Consider the following 16,437-nt stretch of genomic DNA (forward strand, 5'->3'; position numbering starts at 1 on the left):
TTACCACTGTGCCACCTGGGAAGCCCATAGGTACGGTTATTAACCCATTTAGAGATGACAGAATGAGCCCCAGAGAGGTGTGTGACCTGCCTGGGCCACACAGCAGGCAGGTGGCAGAGGCAGGACTTGAACTCCAGGCCTCTGGGCTCCAGAGTCACTGCTTGTTTTCACAGTGGCCCTCCAGTGATTTGGAAGTGGTTTTGATAAGGGCAGGCTACTTCCTGTTCTTAACCCAGGTTCCTGTTTGGACAGAAATTCTTTAGGGGCAGCCTGGGTAGTTTCTGAGCCCTGGGCCCGCGACTCCCTCAGGACCTCCCACAGCTCCTTCCCCTTCTGGTCCACTGCGTCACCCCTCCTTGTCCTGCTGGCTCCCAGTGAGCCAGACTTCCTGGCCAGACGGCGGTTGGGGTGTCCCCAGCAGCTGTTTCTCCCATCACCCTAGCCAGGCGGCCACAGATGCTGCCAGCAGGAAGCGGTCTCCTTCCAAGTCACGGCCAGGGAAATGGGACCCTTCCCAGCCCAGCCACCCATCCGGGGCTGGGGCTTATTGTCTCACAGCTACTCTGGCCCACAGGAAGGTTGAGGGGGAGGGAAGGAGGGTCAGAAGGGGAGCTTTCCCAGGTCCCAGGGGAGCCAGCTACGGCAGATGTATCAGAAGCCACCACTCACCGCTGCCGGTGTCTCAGGGCCCCTGGTCCCACCCTGCCCTTCCCCAGGGTGCCAGGTGCTCTGCTGCCATCCTGGGAGCAGTGGCAGCTTCCCTGCCAGGGCCATGCATTCCCTGCACCCCGCAGCCCGACCCCCTAGCGGGGACCCCGGGGCGGGGGACGGAAGGCAGGGCCGCCCCGGCCTCTCCTTCCTCACATGGTGCTCATGCTGTTGCTTCAGCTGTGTCCGGCACTTTGAGGTCGCATGGATTGCAGCCCGCCAGGCTCTTCTGTCCATGAGATTCTCCAGGCAAGAACACTGGAGTGGGATGCCATTTCCTTCTCCAGGAGAATCTTCCCAACCCAGGGATCGAACCCGCATCTCTTGCATCGCCTGCATCGCAAGTGGGTTCTTTACAGCTAAGCCACCGGGGATGCCCTCCTCAGCTGTTAAATGAGCTATTGCGAGGGTCTGAGGAGACTGATGTCGACGTGCTGGCATGTTGCCGGGCACAGAGTAAGCTCATCGGATGTGCCCCCCTCTGGGCTGCAGCCTCCTCTTCACCTGCTCCCATACCCTCAGGACACTGCGCCAGCCCCCAGCTCCCAAGTGCTAAGAGCTAGATGTGTGCTTTATAAGCATCTCTCAGCAGCTCAGCCCGGAGCCCTGAGGAAGGGGTGTTATTAACCTCATTTCTCTTTTCCTGCATTTTAATTTTAAGAAGGCCCATTTTTGCCCCAGCGGCATGTATGATCTGTTTGCAGTTGAGAAGCCATGCAGAGCACAGAGGCTGTGCAGCTGTAGGTCTCTTTCCCACCCTGGTGGTCGGCCCCTTCCCAGAGACAGCCTTGTTCTGCCTTCTCTTCTTTCCTGGACATTTGTTCCTGCCCGTGTTCTCTCCCACTTTTGTTTTGCTCACATGGAGCTGACTTTTCACGTTTGTATTCTGTCCTGCTCCTTGCACTTTTCACTCTTAAGTTCTGTGTCAGGAGGCCAGGGGCTCCCTTGCACTTTCTACGGCTGGGGCAGGTCCCATGGTGTGATGTCTTCCTGCACATGCATGTGAGCTGTGCGCACCTCTGGAGGTGCTTGGGGTCTGAGATGTGTGCCCAGGAGCCCTGCAGTAGTGTCCTGGTCTGCCAAGAGTCCGTGCCGGTTCGCACCCCCACCCCCAGTGTCCAGGGGCGCCAGGGTCTGTCTCCTCCCATGCTCACCCTGCGGACGGGTGTCATCAGATGCTTTGACCTCGGCCAGTCAGACAGGTGCCGAGTGGTCCTCACTGTGGTTCTAATTTTAACATGAGCAAAGGGGAGCATCTTTGTTGAAAGCCATTTGGAATTCCTTTCCTGTCTATGTGTGATATTTTGCTTTCCCTAAAAAGAAGAAACTGAGGCAGAGGCTAGACACCCTACAGCGTGTGAGAGGCAAATGTGGGACTCAAACCCAGGCAGCCCTGCCCTCTCCAATCCGGAGCTCTTAACCTGTCTGATGGTAGTGGAGATTGAGGGCACGGACTCTGGAACCAAGCTCGCCACTCTTGGCTGTGTGATCCCAGACAAGTCACTTCTCCTCTCTGTACCTCCGTGTCCTCATCTGTAAAATGAGGATGATAACGATACCTCCTTTATGGGGTTGTTCTGAGGATGTAGATGCCTGCTCATCAGGCAGAATGCATAGTCAATGTTCAAAGACTGTTAGCTGCTAGTATTAGCCCTCATAGGAGTTCTCTGTGTTATTGGTATTAGCAGGTACCGTTCTGCGTGTTTTGAGTAAATGAACTTATCCCATCCTCCTAGCAACCCCAAGATGTAGGTATTTAGGGCTTTTTGTTGTTGTTGTTGTTTGTTTCGGCTGCGCTGAGTGGCATGTGGAATCTTAAGTTCCCTGATCGGATCCGAGCTTGCACCCCTGCAGTGAGAGCTCGGAGTCTTGACCGCTGACCACCAGGGAAACCCTAGGTGTACATGTTCTTGAGTGAAGTGAGTGAAAGTCACTCAGTCGTGTCTGACTCTTGATGACCCCATAGACTATACAGCCTATGGGATTCTCCAGGCCAGAATACTGGAGTGGGTAGCCTTTCCCTTCAGGGGATCTTCCCAAGCCGGGGATCCAACCCAGGTCTCCCGCATTACAGGCGGATGAGCCACAAGAGAAGCCCAAGAATACTGGAGTGGGTAGCCTATCCCTTCTCCAGCGGATCTTACCGACCCAGGTTGCAGACAGATTCTTTACCAACTAAGCTATCAGGAAAACCCCGTGCTTGTTCTTCTCTTCCTTTTAAGAGGAGGAAATTGAGATCCCAGGAGACCAGCCTGGTGTCACAGAGTCAGCAGGGCTGGGGTGTGGCCCGGGGCTCCTAACCACTGGGGGGCACTCCCTGAGCCACCCCCCTCACTGAGCCAAGGGATTAGAAGGCTGTCCCTCTCGCCCCGCGCCCACTCAGGGCCGGCTGCAGCGGAGCTCAGAGCTCAGAGGGCACACCTTGGCAGGTGGGGGCGCCAGGCAGGGGCCCCACAGAGAGAGCCTCCCTCCCCCGCCCTCTGCTCCCCTCCGCCAGCCCCAGCCCGGCCCTGGAAACTCCTGATAAAGCAGCATTGTGTGGCAGTTTCGGGCTGGCTTCCCCCAGCGGGTTTCAGCCACTCCCACCCTACGGAAGCGGCCTGGGCCGCCTCCCCTCCCCCGGCCCTCCTCATGCAGTGCTGGGAAGGGGGAGGAAGTAGGCCAGCGAGAGAGGGCCGGGCTCCCGCCGTCCCCCAGGTGAGGACCCCTCCCCCATCAAGCCCTAAGCGCATGCGCTCCCTCTTTCTGGTGCTTTCTTTTTCCCTAGGGACCCCCTCCTCTGCTGCCTCCAGCGCCTCCACAGCCCCCTTCTCCCTCCTCCTAGTCTTCAGCAGAAGCCTGGCCCCAGGTCGCTGTGTGTGTGTGTGTGTTTCAGGCACCTTGATAATGCCACCTCTTTTTCAACCTTCAATAACTGTGAGCTTAACATACCTACGGAAGAGTGCATCAGTGCGCATATCAGTCTAACCGGTAATTCCAAGGTGAGCAGCATTTCCCCACACCTAGGCGGGGACTGAGAACACCCCACCCCAGGGCCTCCCTGTTGACCGCAACCCCAGTAGCGGCCACCTCCCTGACTTTGGGGCTTACCAGCTCCCTGCCTGTCTGGCGGTTTTACCAGGTCTGCATCCCGAGTCCTAGCCGCCACCTTGGCAGCTCGGGCCCTTCACACGAACGGACACCTCCAGCACGGCCCCGTCTGGTCTCCCTCATCCTTGGTCTGGGAGGCGCATCCCTGGGGTCGCGGGTGCGAGTGGTCTGTTCGCCGTGCAGTGTTCTAACCATAACTTACTTCTCTGCTCCCACTGCCCGGGTGTGAACGTGCTCTTTGAACATGTCTGCCAGGATGTCTGTGCCCACACTTCCCCAGGGATCACGTCCAGGGTGCAGTGCTCGGGTGGGGTGGGGTGGGGGGTGTGTCTCGTCACCTTTAGCAGACCCCGCCACGCAGCTGTCCTTGCCCGTCGGCAGCTGCACAGCCTCCCTCCCTAACACGGGGCCTGTCAGATTCTGCAATTGACCTTGGAGCATTTTATATTCTCATCTCCTGCAGAAGCTTATCGCCAAGATAAGTCCTCTTGTCCTTTTCTCCTCCCCGGGGTTCCTTACCCATCCCGCTCCTTATGCTTGCCTCTGGGCTCTTGAGACCCCAGTGAACACAACAGGCTCCCTCACTGGGCTCGGTCTGGCAGGGGACTCTGTATGGACCAAGAGTGACACGGAGACACGGAAAATAGACCAGACTCCAGGCCCCATCTTCTCCCAGCGGCCCTGCCTCGTTCATGGGCGTCCCATCCACCCTCCTGGTCAGGCTGGGAATCTGATGTCATCCTGGCTCCTCTTGGCCTCTTCCTCCACATCCAGGATGTCCAGAAAGCCTGCGTTTCTACCTTCAGATGAGAACCTGGGACCTCCCACTCTTTGTTGCCACCCTCAACTCCAGCCTCCACCGTGGGGGCAGCCCACCCCCGCGCCCCCCCCAGCCACTGCCCCACAGTCGGTCCACACGCCCAGCTAGAGGGAGCCCGGGTCAGATCCCGCCGCTGTCCTGCGGGGGACCCCTTCCCTGGCTTCATCTCTTTTGGGGAGCAGCCCTCCAGGTCCCGGAAGATTCTGGCCCAGTTTCCCTGCTCGCCTTCACTCACCTCCTGCAGCCCTGTCGCTGGAGCGTTCCGGGCCGAGTCTGCCTCAGACTCTTTGTTCAGCGGCCCCTCCTAGGTCTACAGGTCCTTGTCACTTGCTCCCCACCTTCGCCTGCTTGGCTTCCCTGGTCCACTCACCATCACTACTGCTCCAGGGTGGCCGGGTGTGTTGCTTGGTGTCCCCCTCGCCCACCCACCCCCATAACTTAGCTTCGGGGCGGGGGTAGGTGGGCCACTTACTGTGTCCCTTGCTGTATCCTCAGGGCTTGACTTCCACTAGTTGCTCCCTAAGCACTGGTGGGCTGAATGAATGAATGAGAGCGTGTAAGAAGTGGAGTGTATCTCTGCCAGGGTGTATGTTGGATGGGGGGGAGGGGCGTAGTTCCCCCAGGTGAGGATTCCAGAGCAGGCTTTCCTGAGGAGGAGCTGCCACTTGAAGGATGAACTCGGGGAGGTGGAGGGTCGTGGGTTCGAGGCTGAGGGAGCTGATGTCCGAGGCGGGAGAGCGCAGGGCACCTTTGAGGAACTGAAAGAAGACTGACATTTGGTTCTGTCTGCTCTGGAATTGAATCTTGACAGCCACTTGGGCCTCTCTGTGTCCCAGTTTCTTCCTCTCTAGAACCAAGGCTCCTCTGGGTGTCCCAGGGCATATCGGAGGTTCTGCTCCTAACACACTTATCCTCGGGCCTGGCAGAGAAATAGGAATGTGACTGGTTTATTATCTTTTTTCCAACAAATACTCAGGAGTGCCTGGCCCTTTGTGGCCTCCAGGAACACTGTGCTGATAAACAAACCCAGTTGCTGCCCAGTTGGAGCCTGTCTCTTGGACTCTCAGCCTTCTTGCCACACCCCTGACATATCCCAGCTCCATCTCGGAGGCGAGAGAAGGCCTCAAATGACCTTGAGCCTGGGGAGTCCTTATTCCTGAGGCTGATTAATAGGGAGAACTAACTGAGGGTTTGCACGTGCCAGGCCCAGTGCCTGTACAGAACTCCCACACTGCTTCTGCTCAGTCCTCCCGGAAGGATTCGACCCATTTCAGAGATGAGGGAGGTGAGGGCAGCGCCAGTGGTGAGTGCTGGGCCCATCCTGCCCACTGGTGCTGAGCTGGCGTGGTGGCGTCTCCTCCCGGGCCAGAGCAGCCTTCCCTGCTCTGTGCACGTCTGGAGCGCCCCCTGTGAAGGGCCCATTCCAGCCGCTTGCCTCTTTCTCCTCCAGGCTGTCTGCATTTTCATTTTGAATTTCTGTGAGTTAAGTCTTAAGAGTCTGGACCAGAACCTGTGTTTCTAAGCTGGTCCTCCTTATCTTCTCTCATTTGGTGGCCTGTCTTTTCAGTTTCTTTAAATTGTGTCTTTTGGTGAAGCTTTTGATTTTACTGTAGGCAGATTTATCACCCACTTCCTTTATAGTTTTATAGTTCTACTTTTCACATTTAGTCGCTCTTTGTTCTGGAATTTGTGTGCGTGCGCGCACGCATGTGTGTGATGTGAGGTATTCACTCAGTTTCACATTTTCCACCTGGATCCCCAGTCATTTGTACACCATTATGGCAATAGGCCGTGGTTTCTCCTCTGCCGCCTGGGCCGTAAAGTCATGCCTCTGTAAGTGGGTCTGTTTCTGGGTGCTCTCATGCTTTCTTGTGCTCAAGTTTGCCTATTCCTGTATCAGTACCCCGCTATCCTAATTCATATAGTTGTCTTTTTTTCTTAATATTTCCATTTAAATGGCCAAGCCAGGTCTTAGTTGTGGCGCAAGAGATCTTCAGTCTCTTTAGCAGCCGGCAGGATCTTCAGCTGCAGCGTGTGGGATCCAGGTCCCTGACCAGGGATCGAACCTGGGCTCCCTGCATTGGGAGAGCAGAGTCCTAGCTACTGGACCACCAGGGAAGTCCCACTAGTTGATAATAAGTCTTGATGGCTTGGAGAGCAAGCCTTCCCACGCATGCGTCCTTCTTCCCAAGTATCTCGGCCAGTTGACTTTGTACCGCCCCTTAGATATGAGACAAGCCTCGTGCCCCACTAACAGACATGACGTTGAGTCTCCCAGTCCATGAACGTGGTCTGTCTCTCGGTTTATTTAGGTCTCCTCTGATGTCACTCAGCAGAGGGTCACACTTCTCCAGCCAGGCCTTGCCCACCTCTTGCGGGGTTTATTCCGGGCACTTGGTGATGTGGCAGAGGGGAGCCCGTGGCCGCCCCTCCCGCGCGGCGTCTTGCTCCCTGGGCTCGGCCTGGCTGGGTGAGGCCCTCAGAGCAGAGGCAGGAGCCTGGCTCCCCCATGCTCTGCTTCCTCCAGGCACCGCCCCTGGGCCCTGGCAGAGGGCGGGCAGGTTGCCCGGAGAGGAGGTTGTAATTTTCCTGAATGATTTCAAGGGCTAATTAAAGGTTTTCCTTGACTAATCAGCTTACGGTTTAATTATCAGGAAACAGGCTCAGGGATGCAGGAAGCAGCTCGCTGGGGTCTCCTCACAGAGTGGCCAGAGGGAGCCAGGGCCGGGCCGCTCCCCCTGGGGTGGTGGCGGGATGTGGGGATAGCTGAGCACCCTTGGAGGCAGGCCGCGGTTCTCCAGCCCTGCGAGGGGACCAGGTGCAGGGCAGCCGGCGCCTGTGGTTGCCGTCTGAGCGCGTCCCTTCCCGGCTCCAAACCCTTCCAGGTCCCCTCTGGTGGGCTGGGCCTGACCCCTCCACTCACCTCCTGCGCTCCAGCCTCGCAGGCCTTTGTTTCACGCTCTCACCTCGGTTATTCTCTGGGGTTGGGCTAAAGGTCACACCTCTGGGCAGCCTTCTCAGGCCACTCCCACCTCCAGAGCAGGAGATGAACTCTGCCCGCCACGTGCTGCAGTCAGCACCGTGCACCCGCCACTGATCAGGGCTCTGCGCCTGGGCTGCGCTCTGTGGTCCAGCACTGGGGGCACAGAGGACCCAAGAGGAGAAAGGGGCTCAGGACGGGCACCCCAAGGAGAGGGCTAGGAGTAGGCTTCAGGCCCGGAGGACTGAGTGGTTGCCCAGGCCTTGGGGGAGCAGGGGGCGGTTGACAGCCTGGCCAGTGACCTGGCCAAGGATGGGCTCTTGGCAGTTTGCGAGGGGGGAGGGGACCTGGGGATGGCCGTGCCAGGCCTGGCTTCATTCCTTGCATTCCTCAGCTGGCCCCAGACTCCGGTGGGCAGGCAGAGAGGGGCCTCCTGGGCCGCGTGACCTGCCCCTCCCTCTCCTTTTCCTTTCCGCCCCCTACCCCGCCCCCCATCAGTCTGTCTCACTTATACCACCCCCTGAGGACTCAGTCCTGGGACTCTGTGTCCAGGCTCCTCTTCGCCCCCATCCCATGGTCCTTAGGGTTACCTGGCACAGGTGCACATCACTGACTCAACGGACATGAGTCTGAGCCAGCTCCCAGAGATGGCGAAGGACAGGGAAGCCTGGCGCGCTGCAGTCCATGGGGTCGCAAAGAGTCGGACGCCACTGAGCGACTAAACAACAAAAGGTCAGACCACTTGAATCTGAATCTCTGGCTGTGGGGCCTGAGCACTGGGTTTTGTGTTTTGTTTTTTTTTTTAAGCTCCCTGGGCAACTGTAGTGTGATTCTGAACCGAGATGAGAGCCACTGGCTTACAGAAATGGTAGAAATCACATATTAGCTTTCGCAGTGTTTGGACACTTTTCTAGGCTTCTGACATGGGGTAATTAAGTCGTGTCAGCCCTGTCACCCCCACAGCCTCACTACAGGAAGATGTGACTGTTATTCCCACGTTACTGACAAGGGAGCTGAGGCCCCAGAGGAGGCGTCGGGGCTGCTTCATCCCTGGCCCACCAGCCCGTCTGGGCAGCTGACTGTCCCCTCCTCCTCCCATCTTTCTCTTCCCGAGTCTTTGCCTCTTGTCTCTCCTCTCCTCTCCCTCAGTTTCTACTCCCTCAACTCCCCTGCAGAGGCTTCCCTGTTTGCAGGCAGGATCCTGCCGAAGCCACACAGGGGAGATGGTTTCTGCAGACCCAGGACGAGGGGGCGGTGCTGGTCCCCGCACGCCAGCCGCCCTGGCTGCTCCTGGCACCTGGAGGGGGAGGGGGTGGGGGGCAGGGCATGCGTGCCCCTGCTCGTGGAGGGCCTGGGGTCCTGGGACCAGCCCTGCAACCTTGCAGGGAGGAGCGCCCAGGCTGGTGGACCCCCCAGATCCTGTGGGCCGCCAAATCTGATGTTGTCATCTGTTGCTGGTTACCATTTCAGGCTCCCATGGAGTGGCTGATGGTTTAATTTCAGGAAAGGTTTGTGCTCAGATGTGACTGTGGCATCGCAGGAGCCATTATGATTCATTCAGTGGGCATGAGGGGAGCTGAGAGGCCAGAGGCCCCTGTGCCCCCGCTCCCCAAGGGCCCCCTGGCCTCCTCTTCCCCCATCCCCTCCGGGCAACGACTGGGCATCCAGCTTTCCTGCTGGCCTCACCCGGCTGCCCCAGCCTCCTCTGTGACCCGGGGCCAGGCCCTGAGCCCCGGGTGTCTCTGCACTGGTTCCCGTTCAGAGCGACTCTCGGCCCAGGTCTGCCATCGCTATAGCTGCTGCTGCCGGGAGGTCTATTACAGCTACTAGAGGCAGGATACGTGTCCACAAGGTGAGCGACCCACGAATTCGTCACCGTTCTGACTAGGTCACATCATCATGTCGTTATAGCTACTACTGCCGTGAGGTCTGTTTCAGTTACTAGAGGCAGGATACATGTTTGGATTTAGTAATTAAGGCTCACAAGGTGAGCGACCCACGAATTCGTCAGTGTTCTGACTAGGTCACATTCCCTTTTGCGAAACGTTTAAAACCTCTGTATGATGGAAGTGTCCGCATGTTCTTCTGAACAATGGCCTGCCGCCCTCCTCACGGCCCCCGCCCCAGCTTCAGCAGTTATCTGTCACCACCTGGCTTTTTCGTCTGTACCCCACCCCCCACCTCCCTGATTTCTTTGGACGCAGTTCTTAAACATCGGTATACTGCAGCCATAAATATCTCGGATTTTTTGCATATAAGAGATAAGGAGTCTTTAAACACACCCCCACACACGATACCGTGGTCACAGGAGAAAAAGAACCAATACTTTCTGAGTAGCCTCGCATTTCCCCAGTTGTCCTGCCGTCGTTTTCTCCAGCGTGTGTGTTTGACTTGGCATCCGGACAAGGTCTGCTCCACGTTTGGCCGATAGGCCCCTCTTCCCTGTGCCCGCTGATTGGGTCACTGACCTACCAAAAGCCCGATCCTCCGTCCTCTGGAGCTCTCCATGGTCCGGGTCTCACTGGGGCATCCTCGTGGTGTCATTTCACGGGTTCCTCTGTCCCCCGCGCTTCCTGTTTGTTGGGCCTTGGGTCTAGAGGTGCAATTGGATTCGGGTTCCGCTACTTCATAGATGGTGCTTTGTAGGAATTCAGGCCAACCTTCATGTCTGGCTGACTATTTTGAAGTAATTTCTTTTTTTTTTTTTTTTTGCAAGTGAGTGGATTAAAATGGAAATTCTTAAGTTGCTCTTAGTGAGGCTGGTAAGCGGTATAGCAGAACAGGCGACCGGGGTCTGGGGGCACAGGGCTGTGCTGAGCCCCTGGCTTCCAGTGAGCCTTCTTCATGAACCGAACCGTAGCTTTGGGCTCCTGCTCTTTTGGGGCCAGAGGCCCCCAGCTGAGAGCCATCCCTCTCCCCCACCCTCATTCTTCACCCTCCTCTCTGCTTATCTTTAGGGGCTCCTGCCCCAGCTCTGCCCTTGGCCAGCTGGGCCCCCGGGGAGCTTTCCCATCCCCCCACCTGCTTCCTCCTCAACATAACATGATGGCGGTAGGGCAGCTGCACCTCCGGGAGGGCTGTGGTCAGGAGGTCTGGGCTCCGAGCGGCCCTTCTTCTGCATTCAGTGTAGACTCTCTTTGACCTCAGCCACGTGGCTCTCCCCTCACACCCTCCCTCCCTTTCTGCCACACCGGCCTCCTGGGCCAGCCTCAGGCATTCTGGAACGAGCTTGCAGTTGTGGTTCCTTCTACCCTGAAAGCATTTCCCTGGGTTCCCCACGTGGCTCCCTCACTCCCCCTGCTCCTGCTCAGGGACCCCCACCCCCCGAGACACCCCGTCCCCCACACACACGCCGTGCTCTGCTCCCCCTCCCACTGGTCATGTACTTTTTTGTTTGCTTTTATGTTATCTTATCTCCCTCACTCACTAGCATGTCATCTCCGGGAAGGACTGTCTTATGCACTGTGTCCCCAGTGCCTAACAATGCCTGGCATACACTGAGTGTATCATCAAGAGTTGCTGAGTGCATGGCCGCATGAGAGTGTAAACATGGTTAAGGGAGGGACTCCGGCCTGGGTCAGACCTGCCATGGAATCCTGGTTCTTTCTGGTTTTTTTAATTTACTTTTAATTGAAGAATAATTGCTTTACAACATTGTGTTGGCTTCTGCTACGTGTGTGTGTGTGTTAGTCGCTCAGTCGTGTCCGACTCTTTGCAGCCCCATGGACTGTAGCCCGCCAGGCTCCTCTGTTCATGGAATTCTCCAGGCAAGAATACTGGAGTGGGTTGCCATTCCCTTCTCCAGGCGGATCTTCCTGACCCAGGGAGCCAGGGTCTCCTGCATTGTAGGTGGATTCTTGACCGTCTGAGCCACCAGGGAAGCCCTGGTTCCTGCCCTACGTCAATATGACTCAGTCATAGGTACTCATGTGTCCCTTCCCTCTTGAACCTCCCACCCCATCCCACCCCTCTAGGTTGTCACAGAGCCCCGGTATGAGCTCCCTGAGTCACACAGCACATTCCCAAGAGTTGCACGGGACCAAGGAGAGCCGCTGCTCTGGTCACAGGACCAGTTACAGCCTTGGGGGGTGGGTGGAGAGAGAGAGTGTGTATGTGTTAGAGACAGATGGACAGGGAGAGAGCAAAAGAGACTGTGTGTGAAAGAGATCAGAGAGCCACCTGATGGCCTCCCCTGGGCCTGTTGCCCAGCTAAGAGAGGAAACACACTTGCCGTGGTTAGAGTCCCCAGGGTCCCCTCTCGCAGGTACCCCGGCCTCGCTGTGATTCCTCGTTGCTTCCCCAAACAGTATCCATATCATATCGTGCTGCAGGTTTGAAAACTGGATGTAAATGGTTCCCTGCTCAGCTGCAGCTTGCTCTCAGTATTGTGCTCTGGAGATTTCTCTAGTGGAGAGATGAAGTCACCTGCCAGTGGGAATGCAGAGGGAAGCCCCTCCCACAGCCAGATGAAGGCAGCCCTGCCCTGGGGGAGCCTCAGGAGGGCGCCTGGGGGCTCCTCTTGGCTCGCCACCCTCCCCCTTCCCCTGCCCCACTCCCTGGTTTGATACCACTGCAGGAGACATAAGAGATGCAGGTTTGATCCCTGGGCTGGGAAGATCCCCTGGAGGAGGGCATGGCAACCCACTCCAGTGCTCCTGCCTGGAGAATCCCATGGGTAGTGAAGCCTGGCGGGCTGCCGTTCATGGGGTCACAAAAGAGTCGGACACGACTGAAGAGACTTGGCACGCACGCAGGCATGCGTCCAGTGAAGGTGGGCACTCCTCTCCATAGAGGGCACTGCTGGCTTCCCAGGTTGATAAATGGGATTCAGTTACAGGCCCTTGACATGGAAGAGGCCTTCCCAGATGCCTGTTAGGTGGGAAGGGGGTTCTGGTACCATTCTGGGTGTGTCATTTCCACAGAAGGGGCCTTCCATGGAGGAGGGTGAGCGCGCCCCGCCCTCCCCTCCATGTGGGAATGGACTAGAGACTAGGGAAGAGGCAGCAGGGTCTCTTCCCCTGCCCCCCTGCCCCTTGGCTTTCCCCTTCAGTTGGTCTCATCCAGCCTTTCCTGGAGAACCTTGTGGATAGTGATCCTATCGAAAGCCCTGATCTGGAGGCGTGGGTTTGCTTCCCAGCTCTGCGACCTGCTAGCTGGGTGACCTTGGGCTCGTAGCTCCTCCCTCATCCCTCCTCCACCACCACCCCCGGCGGCCTCAGTTTCCCCATTTGTAAAATGGGGTTGTTATACAGGTTATTTTATCCATGTAAAGCTCTCAGAACAGATCTAGCATGTAGAAATCTCTCTAACAAGAGTTAGCTGTCAATATTATTGTCAGTGCCACTCTCTCTTGCAGTTTGTAGATAATCACTGCGCTCCTCCTCTGACCTGTCTCCCCACCACGACCCTGCCCTCATGTCCAGGGATAGAAACAGACGTGGCACCAGGCAGTGACGGCCCCAGAGTGACCTTGAGGAAAGCACAGGCCCCTGTGTCATGGCTTGGGTGGGGGAAGCCCTGAGGACTGAGATGAGCCCTGGCTCCAGCCTGGGAAATCAGGGAAAGCTTCCTGGAGGAGGAGACATCGGAGCTGAGGGCTGTAAGAGGAGTCAGTGTGTGGAAGCCTGTGTGCTCCAAGGAAAATGAACAGCATGTTCTAAGGTGGGAAAGGGTCTGAAATTTTTAATAAATTATTAGTAGTCATGTATAGATGTGAGAGTTGGACCATAAAGAAGGCTGAGCGCTGAAAAATTGATGCTTTTGAACTGTGTTGCTGGAAAAGACTTCTTGAGAGTCCCTTGGACAGCAAGGAGATCAAACCGGTCAATCCTAAAGGAAGTCAGCCCTGAGTATTCATTGGAATGATTGAATGCTGAAGTTGAAGCTCCAATACCTTGGCCAGCTGATATGAAGAGCCAACTCATTGGAAAAGACCCTGATGCTGGGAAAGATGGGGGCAGGAGGAGAAGGGGGTGACAGAGGATGAGACGGTTGGATGGCATCACCGACTCAAGGGACATGAGTTTGAGCAAACGCCGGGAAATGATTGATGAAGGACAGGGAAGCCTGGCATGCTGCAGTCCATGGTGTCGCAAAGAGTCAGACATGATTTAGAGACTGAACGACAATATTAGTATTTTTTCATGAAGCTTTTCACTTTGAGATCATTGTGCCTTAATCTGGAGGTGTGAGAAACAACACAGAGAGAGCCCCTGTAGCCTTTAGCCAGCTCCCTTCAGTAGTGACATTCTACAGAATTAGAGTCAGTGCAAGATCACAATCAGGACGTTGTCACAGATACAGTCAGGATGGAGAAGACTCCCTCACAAGGATGCCCCGTGCCCTTTTTACGGCTGCATCCCGTCCCTGCTCTGCTTCTCACTCCAGGCAGCCACTCATCTGTTTGTTCCCCATTTTCATAATTCTGTCCTTTCAACAGTGTTGTGTAAATAAGATCGTACTGTACCGAACCTTCGGGTGTCGGCATTTTTTTCACTCAGCATGGTTCTCTGGAGATTCATCCAGGGTGTCGCCTGTGTCAACAGTTGGCTCCTTTTTTTTCGCTGAGTAGTGGATGTGCCATAGTTTATTGAACCATTCACCCACTGAGGGGCATCTGGGGTGTTTCCAGTTTTTGGCTGTTAGAAATGAAGCTGCTGTTAACAATCTCATACAGGTTTTTGTGTGAATGTAAATTTTCGTTTTTTCTGGGACAAATACCCAGAAGTGCAGCTGCTGGTATGTAGGTGGATGCATGTTTAAAGAAACTGCCAAACTATTTTTTAGGATGGCTGTACAACTTTACATCCCCACCAGCAGCGAATGAGTGATCAATTTCTCTGCGTCCTTGCCAGCATTTGGTGTTATCACTATTTTTTATTTTAGCTATTCTAATGAGCATGTAATGATAATTCTCTGTGGCTTTAATTTGTATTTCTCTAATGGCTAATGCTGTCAGACATCCTTTCATGAGCCTGTCTGCCATCTGTGTATCCTCTCTGGTGAATCATCTTCATGTCTTCTGCCCATTTGCTGATTGGATTGTTTGGGTTCTTTTACTGTTGAGTGTTGAGAATTCTTTATGTCTTCGAAATATTAGTCCTTTGTCAGGTATGTGGCTTGCAAATATTTTCCCCCATCTGTTACTTTTTTATATTCTTTACATGGACTTTTGCAGACCAGAAGTTCTTAATTTTTTAAAAAAAATTTATTATTGTTTTTTAAATTTTGGCTGCTCTGGGTGTTCGTTGAAGCACAGACTTTTCTCTAGTGTGGGACACAGGGGCTTCTCCCATCCAAGTACTCACCAGGCCCGACCCTGCTTAGCTTCTGAGACCAGACGAGGTCGGGTGCGTTGAGGGCGGTATGGCCTTACACGAGGGGCTTCTCCACTTGCAGATTAGACTAGGGGCTTCTCCGCTTGCAGATTAGACTGGGCTTCCCTACTTGCAGATTAGACTGGGCTTCTCCGCTTGCAGATTAGACTGGGGGCTTCTCTGCTTGCAGATTAGACTGGGGGCTTCTCCGCTTGCAGATTAGACTGGGGGCTTCTCCACTTGCAGATTAGGCTGGGCTTCCCTACTTGCAAATTAGACTGGGCTTCCCTACTTGCAGATTAGACTGGGGGCTTCTCCACTTGCAGATTAGGCTGGGCTTCCCTACTTGCAGATTAGACTGGGCTTCCCTACTTGCAGATTAGACTGGGGGCTTCTCCACTTGCAGATTAGACTGGGGGCTTCTCTACTTGCAGATTAGACTGGGGGCTTCTCCACTTGCAGATTAGACTGGGCTTCCCTACTTGCAGATTAGACTGGGGGCTTCTCCACTTGCAGATTAGACTGGGCTTCCCTACTTGCAGATTAGACTGGGCTTCCCTACTTGCAGATTAGACTGGGCTTCCCTACTTGCAGGCTTCTCATTGTAAAGCGTAGGCTCTAGTGTGCGAGGCTCAGTAGTTGTGATGTGTGGCCTCTAGTTGGGGTGCTTTGGCTTAGTTGCCCCACAGCGTATAGGATCTTAGTTCCCCAACCAGGGATCGAACCCATGTCCCCTTCACTGGAAGGCGGCTTCTTAACCACTGGACCACCAGGGAAATCCACCAGAAGTTTTTAATTTTGATGAGGCCTACTTTAATAATTTTTCCTTTTATGGGTCGTGCTTTTGGTATCCAGTCTGAGAAGCCTGTGCTTAGCCCTAGATTGTGCAGATGTGTTGGTTTGTTTTCTAAAAGTTTTGTTAAGGTTTGTGTAAGTCCGAAGTTCAGATACAGGTTCATTTTTTTAGCATATGGATGTCCCGTTGTTCCAGTACTGTTTGTTGAAAATGCTGTCTTTCCTCCATTGAATTGCTTATAGTTCTTTGTCAAAAATAAATTACAACAATGAGATACAGCTTCGCACCTACCAGGATGGCTATTATCTTAAAAAAAAAAAGAAAACTAACGTGTTGGTGAGGAGATAGAGAAATTGGAGCCCTCGTGGACTGCTATTGGAGATGCGAAATGGTGCAGCTGCTGTGGGAAACAGTTTGGTCATTTCTCAAAAGGTTAAATATAGAACTACCATATGACCCAGCAATTCGACTCCTAGATACGTATCCAAAGAACTGAAAGCAGAAACTTGAACAGATATTTGTACACTTTAATGTTCATAGTTGCTTTATTCACAATAGCTTAAAAGTGGAAACAACCCAGGCGTCCAGCAGATGAATGGGTAAACAAAATTTGGTGTCTACATGCAATGGAATGTTATTTAGCCATAAAAAGGAATGGGGTTTACATGCATACTACAAAATGGATGGACCTTGAAACATTATGCTTAGTGAAATAAGCCACACACGG

Source organism: Capra hircus, chromosome 18, assembly GCF_001704415.2.
Source record: "Capra hircus breed San Clemente chromosome 18, ASM170441v1, whole genome shotgun sequence".
In the NCBI taxonomy this organism is placed as follows: Eukaryota; Metazoa; Chordata; class Mammalia; order Artiodactyla; family Bovidae; genus Capra; species Capra hircus.